Here is an 11,931-nt window from a genome sequence, read left to right as displayed (position 1 = left end):
GACTCCCTTTAATTAGGGAGTCATAGTTCAAACGGGTACAAGTTGTATCAAATAAGGAAAAGAATTGTTTGTAAGACTGATTTTACCATAATAGGAATAGTAAAAGCATGTAGCATGTAATAGGGTCTAAGTACAGAATAGTTTCAACATAAGGAAAGTACACGTTAATTAACAGCACATAAACAAGGCAAAGTATAATTTGATTCTGAAAATTAGTTCAAAGAATTACGGATGAGATTGAGAATCACTGGGAATCAGTACTAACCAAGGAAAGGATCACAAAAGTAAGGAAGCAATTTTGAAAAATCAGTATAGAACTACAAGGAAAATACACAGAATCAAAGGTGTAGGTTTAAGGAGATTACACAGAATCAACATAAATTATGTGAACGATCAATAAAACAAATGGTCGGACCTATAAATAACACGGGTTTGGACAAAATCAAAGAGACCTTAAGAACAAACGAAAACAAGAAGCACAAGAGCATATAGAACACACATAAAGCCCTGAATGTTCATGTAGTCATGCAAACACACTGCAAACAAATTCAAACTTCGAATCGAACCCAGAAGTATTAGGGTTTCTTGACAAAAATGAGTCGAGCCAAAACGAAAGGCTCAGGTAATGTTTAAACATGCTAAAAATTACAGTAATAAAAAAGAAATCATTTTTTTTGCAAAAAGGTTTTGAAACCCTAGTTTGGAAAATGAAGAAACTTTTCAAAATCGGTGAAACATTTTGAAGAAGACAAGTGACAACCTTAAGAAACCCACAGATCTAAAAAAATCGGAAGATTTATAACTAGTTTTTTTTTAGAAAATGAAAGAGACGAAGAAAAGTTGGTTAAAACCCATGGATACACCTAGATCGAAGACGGATCTAAAGAACAGTAAGAAATCTCAAGAGCTAGGGTTTCAGAGAACCCAAAGAGGATGAGAGAACATTAGATCGTTACCGGTTTTAGCCGGAAAAGCCATGGATCTGACTCGAACAGCCATGGATGGCCGGAAAAAATACCATGGATAGAAGTTGAGCAAGGTCTGGACTACATCTCTTCGAGATCTTTCCAAGAAATCACAAAAGCAGGCCACCAGGGGACGTAGGAGACAAGTACACATCTCGAAAAGCCATGGGAGTCCATGGATTGAGAGAAGATCGAAGGGGATTGGGGTTAGTTTGGGTGGCGGCTAGGGTTTGAGTTAGGTTTCATTGAGAATTGGAGAGGAAAGGGGATTCAAGGGCGGTGGATTGGTAGGAAATGAATTAGGTTAGGGGGTCGTTTGGGGTTAAAAATGGTAAGAGGCAACGTGGACCGTTGATCTCCCAGATCAACGGTCGAGATTAGAGAGGGTAGGTGGGGATCCGGGTTTGGGCTTGGGTCCGGTGGGTTTTCAATTGGCTTGGGGTCCGGTTTAAATTAAAATTGGGCTGGGGAATTGGGGTTTGATTTAGGCTATAATTGAAATACAAATGGGTTGTTATTTAAATAGACAGTTTTCCCTTTTTAATTTATAAAAAATAGTAAATAGTTTCTTAAAAATAAATTAAAGGGCTAAAATAATTTATAATGCCTAATTAACAATTAAAAAATACAGGATCCAATTTTATGCGGATAAAACATAATTAAATCTTAAAATCGCTAATATTGCAATTATGTGCAATTTAGCTTCAAAAATACTAAATATAATTGTAAAAATATGTAAAAGTTACTTTAGCCATACTTTGGCATAAATATAAAAATCCAATAGATGAATTACCAAAAATAATATTTTTGGAAATAATTATTGCTGATTTTATGGGTAAAAGGGGAAAAAATAAATCAATTTAAACCTTTAAAATTATGGAAAAAATAATAAAACACTTGGACATTCTTATGTATGAATATATGTGCTATTTTGAAGTTATTTTGCATATTGAAAATATATAGGGAAAAATTGGGTATCAACAATGAGTTGTGGAGATGCTACAGATATGGTGCAGGATATTTTCCCCTGAGTATACAGGCAGACTATTATCATCGCTGTGTTGAGGGGAGTTTAGTCATTTCAGTCTAATGTTGGTGTTGTCCATATGTTCAGAGCTACACACGGTGTATTGTGATGTTTCTCGCATTGTTATTATGCAATACTGGTGTAAATGGTAGGGTGCTTACTTATGTGTCACAGCAGTGAATGAGGTTCGGGGGGGGGGGGGGGGGGGATTATTCAGTTCATGATTAGGAGATTCAATATTTAATTCTAGTGGAGGAGAGGCAAGTGGACTATGGATGTTCAGGTTTTGGATGATGGAGTAGCAAGATTTGATATTTTCGAACTTGGTGAAATTCTTGTTTGTGTTGTGGTTTCTTCGTCCTTATTTGAGTTGTGTTAAGGCTCGTCAGTATGAGGGTCTTCATTTGTCTACCTTTGTTGGCACGATGTTACGGAGTGGTACCTAAGAAGCGGTTATTTGAGATGATGGTGTGCTCGCGACTTCGGGGTCGAATCAGTGTTTCCAGTGTTGATGGTTTGAGGGAGGTGATCCCTGAGGAGGTATAAAGTTGATGGCGTTCTATTTTTCGGGTACTACGGAGATGGATCATGACTTGGGGCAGCACTATTGGTGGACAAAAGACTAAGTTGGTGTATTCCATTTGAGATGACAACTTCTATGCTTAGGAAGTTCAAATGTGACGGAAAGAGTTGCTTGGAATGTAGAGGAATGTGAATGCTTGATTATTGTTTGGGGTGTAACTATGTCAACGTAGTTGGAGGATGTTGATATGAGGTTACACATGTGGCCTATCTTTTGTGAGGAAGTTAGGGGTTGCATAATTTCTGATGAAGTTCCTATGAAGAGTTCTACTTTCTATCCAACGAGAGGCATGTACTGCTATGTGGGTATGGATCGCCTGAGGAAGATGGCGCGACCATCATAAAGTTGATAATTCGGACTGTGCCATGATTTGTGCAACATGAACTTATGAGAAATCAGTAGGCCAATAGTGCGACATCATAGTAACTGGGAAAGACAAGTCACTGTGGGTTCTTGGGTTATGTGATCGTGGCTTGAAGCTAAGTGGGGAGCCTACCGTTGATGGTTGGGTTATGTGGTCATGTATCCTTGCAGTTTCTGGTTGTCGGTACGTTGGTGAATTGGTTATGACTTGAGTAGGAGAACATCAGGGGTAACTCAAGCAAGAAATTTGATGGATATGTGCTATATTTCACCTTATCTATTTATTTGAAGGTCGTGGGGTGCCTCAAATTTTATATTTCTTGTGAAGGTGACATGTAAGGGAAAGGATTCTTTCGGTTTCTTCTTTTGGGGTATTCGTGTGCTAGCAGAGCACTGGTTGTTTGGTTACATATTCGCGACTAGCTTAGAGTGGGTGACTCTCAACAATGGCTCTAACGTGTTCAAGATTAAAGTGTAGTGCCTAAGAATTTTTGGGTTCATTGTGTCGCTAAGGATTGAGTAATTCAACATATTTTGAAATAGACTTGGGGTATTTCTATTTTGTCACCAGGTCTGCGGTGCGGTGCTAGAGAGTTAGAAGAAATAGCTTCGGATTCACAGAAGGTCTCTACAGAACAAGTGTAGTAGTTCGAGGTACTAAGGAGTGCGTGAGAGGGTACAGAAATAGTTTATGGCTATTGAGACAATGTGGTCTTGTGATTTGGGGTCACTTGAGATGAATGTTGATTGAGGTCTATTGTGTGTTGGAAAAGAGAGGTATTATTTTGAAAGTAAGTCAAGAAAAAATTGAGGAATTGAGTCGGTTTAGTTGTGGTTGGATCGACATAGTAAAGGAAAGGATCGGATCCTTCAGTGTGATAAGTCTATACAGGTGTATCATGGCTATACCTGCGGGCTTGGAAGTCTCCATAATTTGGTTGATTTGGAGGGATTCAAGTCTTATGATTGGTTATATGCAAATGGGTCCTGAAAGAGTTATGGCGAGTTAGGCCATAACATGAGGTTTGTGTCTTGTGCGGTTATGAGAAGTTGGTTGGGTGTTGCATTTCTTCTTCCGAATTGAGTTAAGTGAAAGGTTTCTAGCTGATGAAGTGTTTGTTCTACTGGTGGTTTAGGAGGTATGGTGAAATTCTTGTACTATCGCGCAATAGCATGATATGTGCAGGGAAAGCTGTGGAATTGGGATTGAAGGTTCAAGGTTGCGGTTCTCTTTTATTGGATATCACGAGCTCGAAGGAGCGGGGGGATATTTCAGATGTTCCGAGTGTACTAGCGTTACTTTAGTGTCGTCTAAGAATGGTGTGTTTTGTGGATGAGGCGTTGTGTATTGATTGCAGATGCTTGGCTAGCTCTATAGAAATAACATGGTTGGTGGATGCTTATGTTCAGATTTTGTTACCTGGCGCGGAAGGTTGTGGGAGTATCTCCCATGGGATGATGGTGTAGGTGTTCAGTGTCAGTCATTTAAGTGAGAAGGATTGAGATCAGGTATGGAGATTTTGGTACTGTTACAGATTGGAGAGTTTATGTCAGAGAGAAGCACTATTCCTTTGGTCGCAGACTGTGGAAGTTTGTTCTGAATTTGGCGGTTGACCGTATGTGTCATGGATATGGTTATTGTGGATCTTTGGAAGGCTATTTGCCTATTTTAGGGTGTCTGAAATCGGTTTAGTGGTCCATTTGTAGGCCTAATATGAATGTATATTCTACACTAGATAACATATGTTTATTCAACACGGTGTTTGTATATGGTTGAGCCTTTAGGCATGGTGGATGTTATTCCTGTCGTTATCTATTCCATTTATTACTCTTTTATGAAATATGGGTTGTGGGGCGGCTTGATTATTCATATGTGTGTCGTAATCTTGTGAAGGCTATGGTTTTACATAAGCGAGACGCCCCTCGGGATGCTGATTTGTTAGCGCACCTTAGTCGTGCTTGGGCCTTGTAGTGCATGATGCTATCCGTCTCCCCAGGATTTTGTTTACGCACTTTGCATGATCGTGGTTGGTATATGTGTGTTTTATGAGTATGAGTATGTTGGCTCAATGGGTATTCCCATACTGATGATTTTGTGTTGATTGGGTGGCATGCCGCCATGGTTATGATGTTTGGATCGGGTTGAACGCCGCATTGGTGAGATGTTTTATACGATTACTTAGACCATTTTTGTGTTTTACTTCTCCTATGAGGGATAGGTTCATAGCATTTTGTTTGGTTGCCATATCTGTTATGCGTGCTGGGTAGTTCTGTACTTGAGTTCCTTTCCTTATTGGCCATATTCGAGTTGTAGCTTGTTGGGCGCACGAATTGTGCCGCATGACATTTTAGATGGTGTTTGATGTGACTTATCGATAAAGCAACTTATACTGGGTGAGATGAGTTTGTGGGGCCCGGAATCAACACAAGTAGATTTGTACAATGTATGTTTGGAGGGAGAATGCCGCTAATCAGTTCAAAATGCAACAATGATTCTTGTGGAACGGAAGAACCCCATGGTTTATTGATTTGACGGGTGGTTATGAGAGTCTACACCTCTCTTTCATCGTTGCGGTATTGCAATGTTTGGAATATGATTTTTATGTGTCATGAGGTGCATTACCAGTGCTGGGTTCGGAAATTTGTAGCCAAAGTGGTTGAAAGATATTACTATGGGCATATAAATTATGCGGTGCGTCGTGTGGTTATGACTTGAGTGTATATGTATGTTTTAGTATAGCTCGTGGAGATTGGTACAATGTATGTATGCAAGAAACTAGTTCTTATAGGAAATTCCAGATGTTGGAATTTGGTTCTAAGTCTTGTGGGCTAAGGTAGCTGGAAGGATCTTCCGTCTGGTTTGAGCTAATGTGCCCATATGGATCGTGATGGCATGGGAAGGTGCACGAGGTGTTATACATTGATTTTTGGCAACTTTGGAACGATTCTTGGCACGTTCGAGGACAAACGTTTGTTTAAGTGAGGGAGCATGTAACAACCCGACCGGTTATTTTGAGCTCTAGCAAGTCATTGGACGGTTTGAGACCTTGCGTAGCTTCACTTCATGTATTATGACTTGCGCGTGTAGTCGGCTTTGATTTTCAGGAAGTCTGGAGTTGATTTGGAAGAGCAATTCTCAAATTGGAAGCTTTAAATTGGAATAAGTGACCAAGGTTTTTATTATTGAGTAAACAAACGACCTCAGAATCGGGATTTGAAGGTTCCTATAGGTTCTTAAGGTTATTTCGGAATTGGGCGTATGTTCGGGTTGAGTATCAGATGGCCCGGGAGCATTTTGGCGCTCATTTGTCTGAAGTTTGCATTTTGAAGGTTTGGGAACTTACTAAGTCTGACTTAGAGTGGTCTTTTGTGCTATCAGACTTCGCGTGGTGTTCCAGGATCTTGGATAGGTTCATTTAGTTGGTTAGAACTTGTGTGTGAAGTTTGGTCTAATCCGGAATGTCTAACTGTGATTCAGATATGTTCGACGAAGTTTGAAGGTTTAAAAGTTAAAAGGGGGAATTTTGATCGCCGATTAGTAATTTTGATGTTATTCACGGCGTTTCAAGCCTTTGGATAAGTTTTGATAAGGTATTGCGACTGGTTGGTATGACTGAACGGGGTCCCGGGAGCCTCGGGTGTGTTTCGGGGTAGTTTCAAACAATTTCTCGTTGTTTTGTATCTGCTGGTTTCTAGTGTTCTTGGTGTGCATCGCGATCGCGGAGGATGAGTCGCGATCGCGAAGAGTGACTGGAGCTGGGAAGGAATTGTTCATCATGATCGCGGTCGGGAGTTCGCAAACGCGAAAGGAAATTCCTGGAGCTGGAAGGTTGGCCTTCGTGTTTTCAGAGCTGGGCTCGCATTCGCGAAAGCTTGGCAGGCTGTGGAACGCGATCGCGAGAGGATCTTTCATTCGCGAGGAATCCTGGGCGAGGCTGGTTTGGCCTTCGCGATCGCGAGGGTGCTTCCGCGATCGCGAAGAGGACTTTTTGGGTAGCTGCAATTTTGCCTTCGCGATCGCGAGGGTGCTTCTGCAATCGCGAAGAGGAAAGGTCTGGGCAAAATGTATTTTATTTTGGGGGAAAGACCCATTTTCCTCACTTTTCACTGGGGTGGGCAATTTTCGGAGATCTTTGAGGGGATATTTTCATCATCTATCATGAGGTAAGTGATTCCTATTTATTATGAGTTAAATACATGGATTATATATGGATTTTAACATGAAAATTGATAAAAAATTTGGAATTTTGGAAGAAAACCTAAAACTTGTATTATTGGATTTTGACCACGAAACTGGACATGGAATTGGCAATAAATTATATATTTGAGTTCGTGATGCTATGGGTATTGTTTATCTTCAATAATTTTCGGAATCCGGGCATGTGGGCTCGAGGGTTGATATTGTTGACTTTTCGTGTAGAGTTGGAAATTGTTTCTAATTGTCAAATTACGAATCTTTGGATATATTTTGATTGGTTTGCACGTTGTTTGACTAGTTTCGGATTGTTTGGCATTGGTTTGAGGTTCTAGAGAGGCGCCGAAGCCGGTTATCGAGTTTCAAAGCGAGGTTAGTCTCCTATCTACCCTTGTGAGGGGAAATTTACCTCGTAGGTGCTATATGTTGTGCTACGTGTTATTTGAGCTACATACGTATGAGATGACGAGTATCCGTGCGTATGTTGGAATTCCTGATTATGTCCGAGTAGACTTAAACTCACGCTATGCTTTAATTGAACTATTTGAGTTATTCTTGCCTGTTTAAATGCCTTAATTACATTTTTTCCTGAGACTAGACTTGCATAAGTATCGCACTTGCTATTTTAGATACTTGACGAGCTACTTGATTTTTAGTGGACATCATACTTCCTTTTTATGGATTTCTTCCGCGTTGTGCGTATTTGTCTGAAAGTTTTCTTGAATTTTATAACTCACACATATATTCATGAGTGGGGCATGTGACCCATCGAAGTTTCATATTCTAATAGGATCGGGCTGAATGCCTCATCAATACTCTTATGGAATTAGGTTGTTCGCATCGACGGCATTATATAATACACTCTTATGGGATCGGGCTGTTCTCCTTTGCAGTATCATGTAACACACTCCTATGCAGGCCATTCACCTTGGTAGAGTACATATTCTTATGAGATCGGCCCGTTCGCCTCGCCATGATTATGTATCATAATCTTATGGGATCAGACTGTTTGCATCGTCAAGACTATGTAACACACTCTTATGGGATCGGAACGTTCGCCTCAGCAGTTCTATGTAACACTCCTATGGGATCGGGCTGTTCGCCTTGGCTGAATCGTGCGTAGTATTTGATAAAGAGTTAGTGTACCTATGAGTTTTCCTAACATGAGATGCGACATTTTATCTGGTGTTAACCATAGTATCCGGTTTTGGAGGACTTCGTATTTATACTTCTATTGAGGATCGTATTATGTTCATATATTTGCTCTCCCAGTTTTACTTTCCATGCTTCGTACCTGTCTACTTTTATTAAACTTGATTTATTGGACCACTAGTAAGTGCCGACGTCGACCCCTCGTTGCTAGTTCTTCTGGGTTAGGCTAGATACTTTCTGGATACGCGTTGATTTACGTACTCATACTACACTTCTGCACTAATTATGCAGGTACTGAGACATGTACTTTTGGTGGTCATCTTGGCACAGAGGCGCAACTGCTGAGGAGACTTTGTGGTGAGCTGCATTTCATATTACGATCCAAAGTACACGGAGTCCCCATCTTATTGATTTGCTATATCATTTCTATGTTATATTCCAGATAGATGATTAGTAGTAAAATTGTACTTCCTGGTAGATACTCATGCACTTTTGGCATCGAATATGGGGGTTTCTAGTCGATGTCCACTATTGTACCAATTATTATTATCACTTTGTTTTATATATTACTCATACTCGATTTTTGGTAAAGAAGAACGTATGTTTCCATGAGTTTTAGATTTAACTCAATTTATTTAATGAATTTCCCGATCTTTAAAGCTGAAATGGATAATTAATTTGGAGGTTCACGCGTTGGCTTGCCTTACAGCATCGTTTGGCACCATCACGATCTATTATGGAATTTGGGTCGTGACAGTCTTGCTATTCTTTATATACACACAAACACATAATTTATATATAGATAATATTAAGAAAAATTGGTTTGTTGGATTTATCTCACGCAGTAAATATGTGATCTTTAATACGTGGAATTATGACTCTAGATCATCTGCCACTCTCTAATATTTCTTACTTAAACAAATCATTAAGGAGGAACAAAATAAAACTTAATCAAGCTTTCAATCGAGCTCGGCTACCTATATAGAGTAAGTAATCTTTTTTAGATTGTCGTAAAGTACATATAAAAAATTCATGATTTTCGAGCCCTATTCTTATGTGAGCTTTTTTAGAATCATCCATCATGAGCTAGCCAGATAAGATTAATATTAATCACAAATTTTTCTAAATTTTAATTTTCTAGTTCAAATATCTTATTTGATAATTTAAATGATTCAATTTTGCATTCTTAATGTGGGATACACGCGCAACACGTGTAGTACAAGATTAGTTATATTAAAAGCACGAAATTCTTTAGCGAAACGTGATTCGCTTTATTACCCTTTAAAAATAGAATTTACACTAGACATAAAAGTATTCTATTTTTTTTAATATTTAGGAATATTCAATTAATTATTCTTCTAATATTATGAATAATTATTTAATTATTTTTTATATATTTAGGATTTAACTTTTCAATTCCTTTCAGTTCTATATTTCTATCAGAATTTTAATATTCCCTAATAATGACGCAAGACATCAGGAAAATAAATGACAACAGAAAGAAAATGAAAGAAAGGTTGTTTCTGTAACGACTAGACTGGTTGTTTAATTTTTAGAACCCCGTTCCCCTAAATAAGAATGTTCGTACTTACTTTTACTGATTTATGACTTGCGGGGATGAATGGTTCGAGATTTGAAAGAGTTTGGGTTGAAATCGGAGCACTTGGTTCCTTAAGGTTGGCTTAAAAGGCCAAGTTTGACTTCGATCAACATTTTGAGTAAACGATCTCAGAATCGGGATTTGATGGTTGCAATAGGTTCATATGATAATTTCGGACTTGAGCGTATGTTCGTATTGGGTTTTGGATGACCCGGAAGCGTTTTGGCGCGTAATAGTGAAAGTTGGTTCTTGAAGGTTTTTAGAAGTTCTTTAAATTTGGTTTAGAGCGGGTTTTGATGATATCGAGGTCTGAACGGGATTCCGAGACTGGAAATAGTTCCGTAATATCATTTAAGACTTGCACGCAAAATTTGGTGTCAATCCGAGTAGTATAAGTATGTTTTCGGCACATTGGAAGTAAATTGAAGAACTTGAAGTTCATAAGTTTCAATCAATTGGTTTTAGGGTGTGATTCCTAGTTTTAATGTTGTTTCGGGCGTTCCGAAAGTTCGAGCGAGTCCGTTTTATCATTCCAAACTTGTGGGTATGTTCAGGCGGGGCCCCGAGGGCCCCGAGCGTCAATTGGACGAGGCTCGGACTAAGTTGGAAAAATTGAGCAAGAACTGAATGCCCAACTTCTATCATAACCGCACCTGCAGTTGGTCAGCCGCAGATGCGAGCTCGCAGGTGTGGGCCTTGACTGGCAGATGTAGCCAAGGGTGGGAAGCCCAGAACCGCATATGTTGCCCTTCCTCCGTAGAAGCGGAATAGTAGAAGCGTTGGGCCTTCCGTAATGCGGGGCTTAGACGTTTTTGGCTCATTTCACTCCATTGTTGGGCGATTTTTGAGCTTCTTGAGAGGGATTTTTCACCAAGCTTTTGGAGGTAAGTAATTCCTACTATATGTGAGTTAAATACTTGGATTTTGGGCAGATTAACATGTAAAGATTAGTGAAAATCATGGGATTAGAGTAAAACCTAGGTTTTTGATAAAAACAAGATTTAACCACGAAATTTGTTATGGAATGAAGTAAAAATTATATATTCTTGATCCTAAGGTTATGGGTAACAACTTTCTTCGAAAATTTCCGGAATCCGAGCACGTGGGCCCGGGGGTGAATTTTAGAAATCTTGCAATATGGGTTGGGTAATCACTCTAATAGTGGGAACACGAACTTTTGAGCCAATATTGATTAGTTTTTACACTAATTGAATAGTTTCGGATTGTTCGGCTCAGATTTGAGGGTTTGAGTGCATTCTTGAGTTGGAAGTAGGCTCGAAAAGAGGTAATTCTCTTTCTAACCTTGTAAGAGGGAAATTTCCCCGTAGTGAACTTAATTAATATATGATTAATTGTGGGGGCTACGTACGAACGAAGTGACGAGAGTCCGTACGTAGCTACTATTCTTGTTATGTCTGGGTAGTTCTAGGCTTACACCATGCTTTGTGGGTGCCGCTGTATGAATATATCTATTGATTTGCATTGAAAGGAATTAAGTTGAGGTTTTCATGATTTCAAAGATTTCAAGTAAATTATTGTATTGAAAAGAACTGAGGAAACATTACGTTATATTTCTATTTAACCGCGTCACAAGTGTATTATGTGAGCGGGGTGATTATTTCCACTACTCTCACGGGAGCGGGCCGTTTGCCTTGGTAGGTTAATAAATGTATCTATAGTTCGGGTCGTTCGACCCTCGGCACTGCACAGTTTACTTTCATGTTGGATCAGGCCAAACGTCCTCGGTGGTATTAGTGTGTGATAATAGAACCGAAACTCCTTTTAATTCGTATGATTTGTTGCTTAAAATGTCACTTGTTTTAAATGAAGAAAGTGCCTTATGATTTCAATCTGTATTTATTAGTTCCATTTAATTATGCTTAAATTTTAAACACCTAATTTCTTTATCAATAAGGAGAAGTTATCACGTACTAATTGTTTAAACGAGGATTCAATAGTTGATTAGTGTTGTGTTGCCTAACACGGTGTTGGGCGCCATCACGGCCTAATATGGAATTTGGGTCATGATAACATGGTATCAGAGCA

Source organism: Nicotiana attenuata, unplaced genomic scaffold, assembly GCF_001879085.1.
Source record: "Nicotiana attenuata strain UT unplaced genomic scaffold, NIATTr2, whole genome shotgun sequence".
NCBI lineage: Eukaryota > Viridiplantae > Streptophyta > Magnoliopsida > Solanales > Solanaceae > Nicotiana > Nicotiana attenuata.
The sequence above is the reverse complement of the archived record's forward strand: the minus strand, read 5'-3'. Positions refer to the sequence as shown.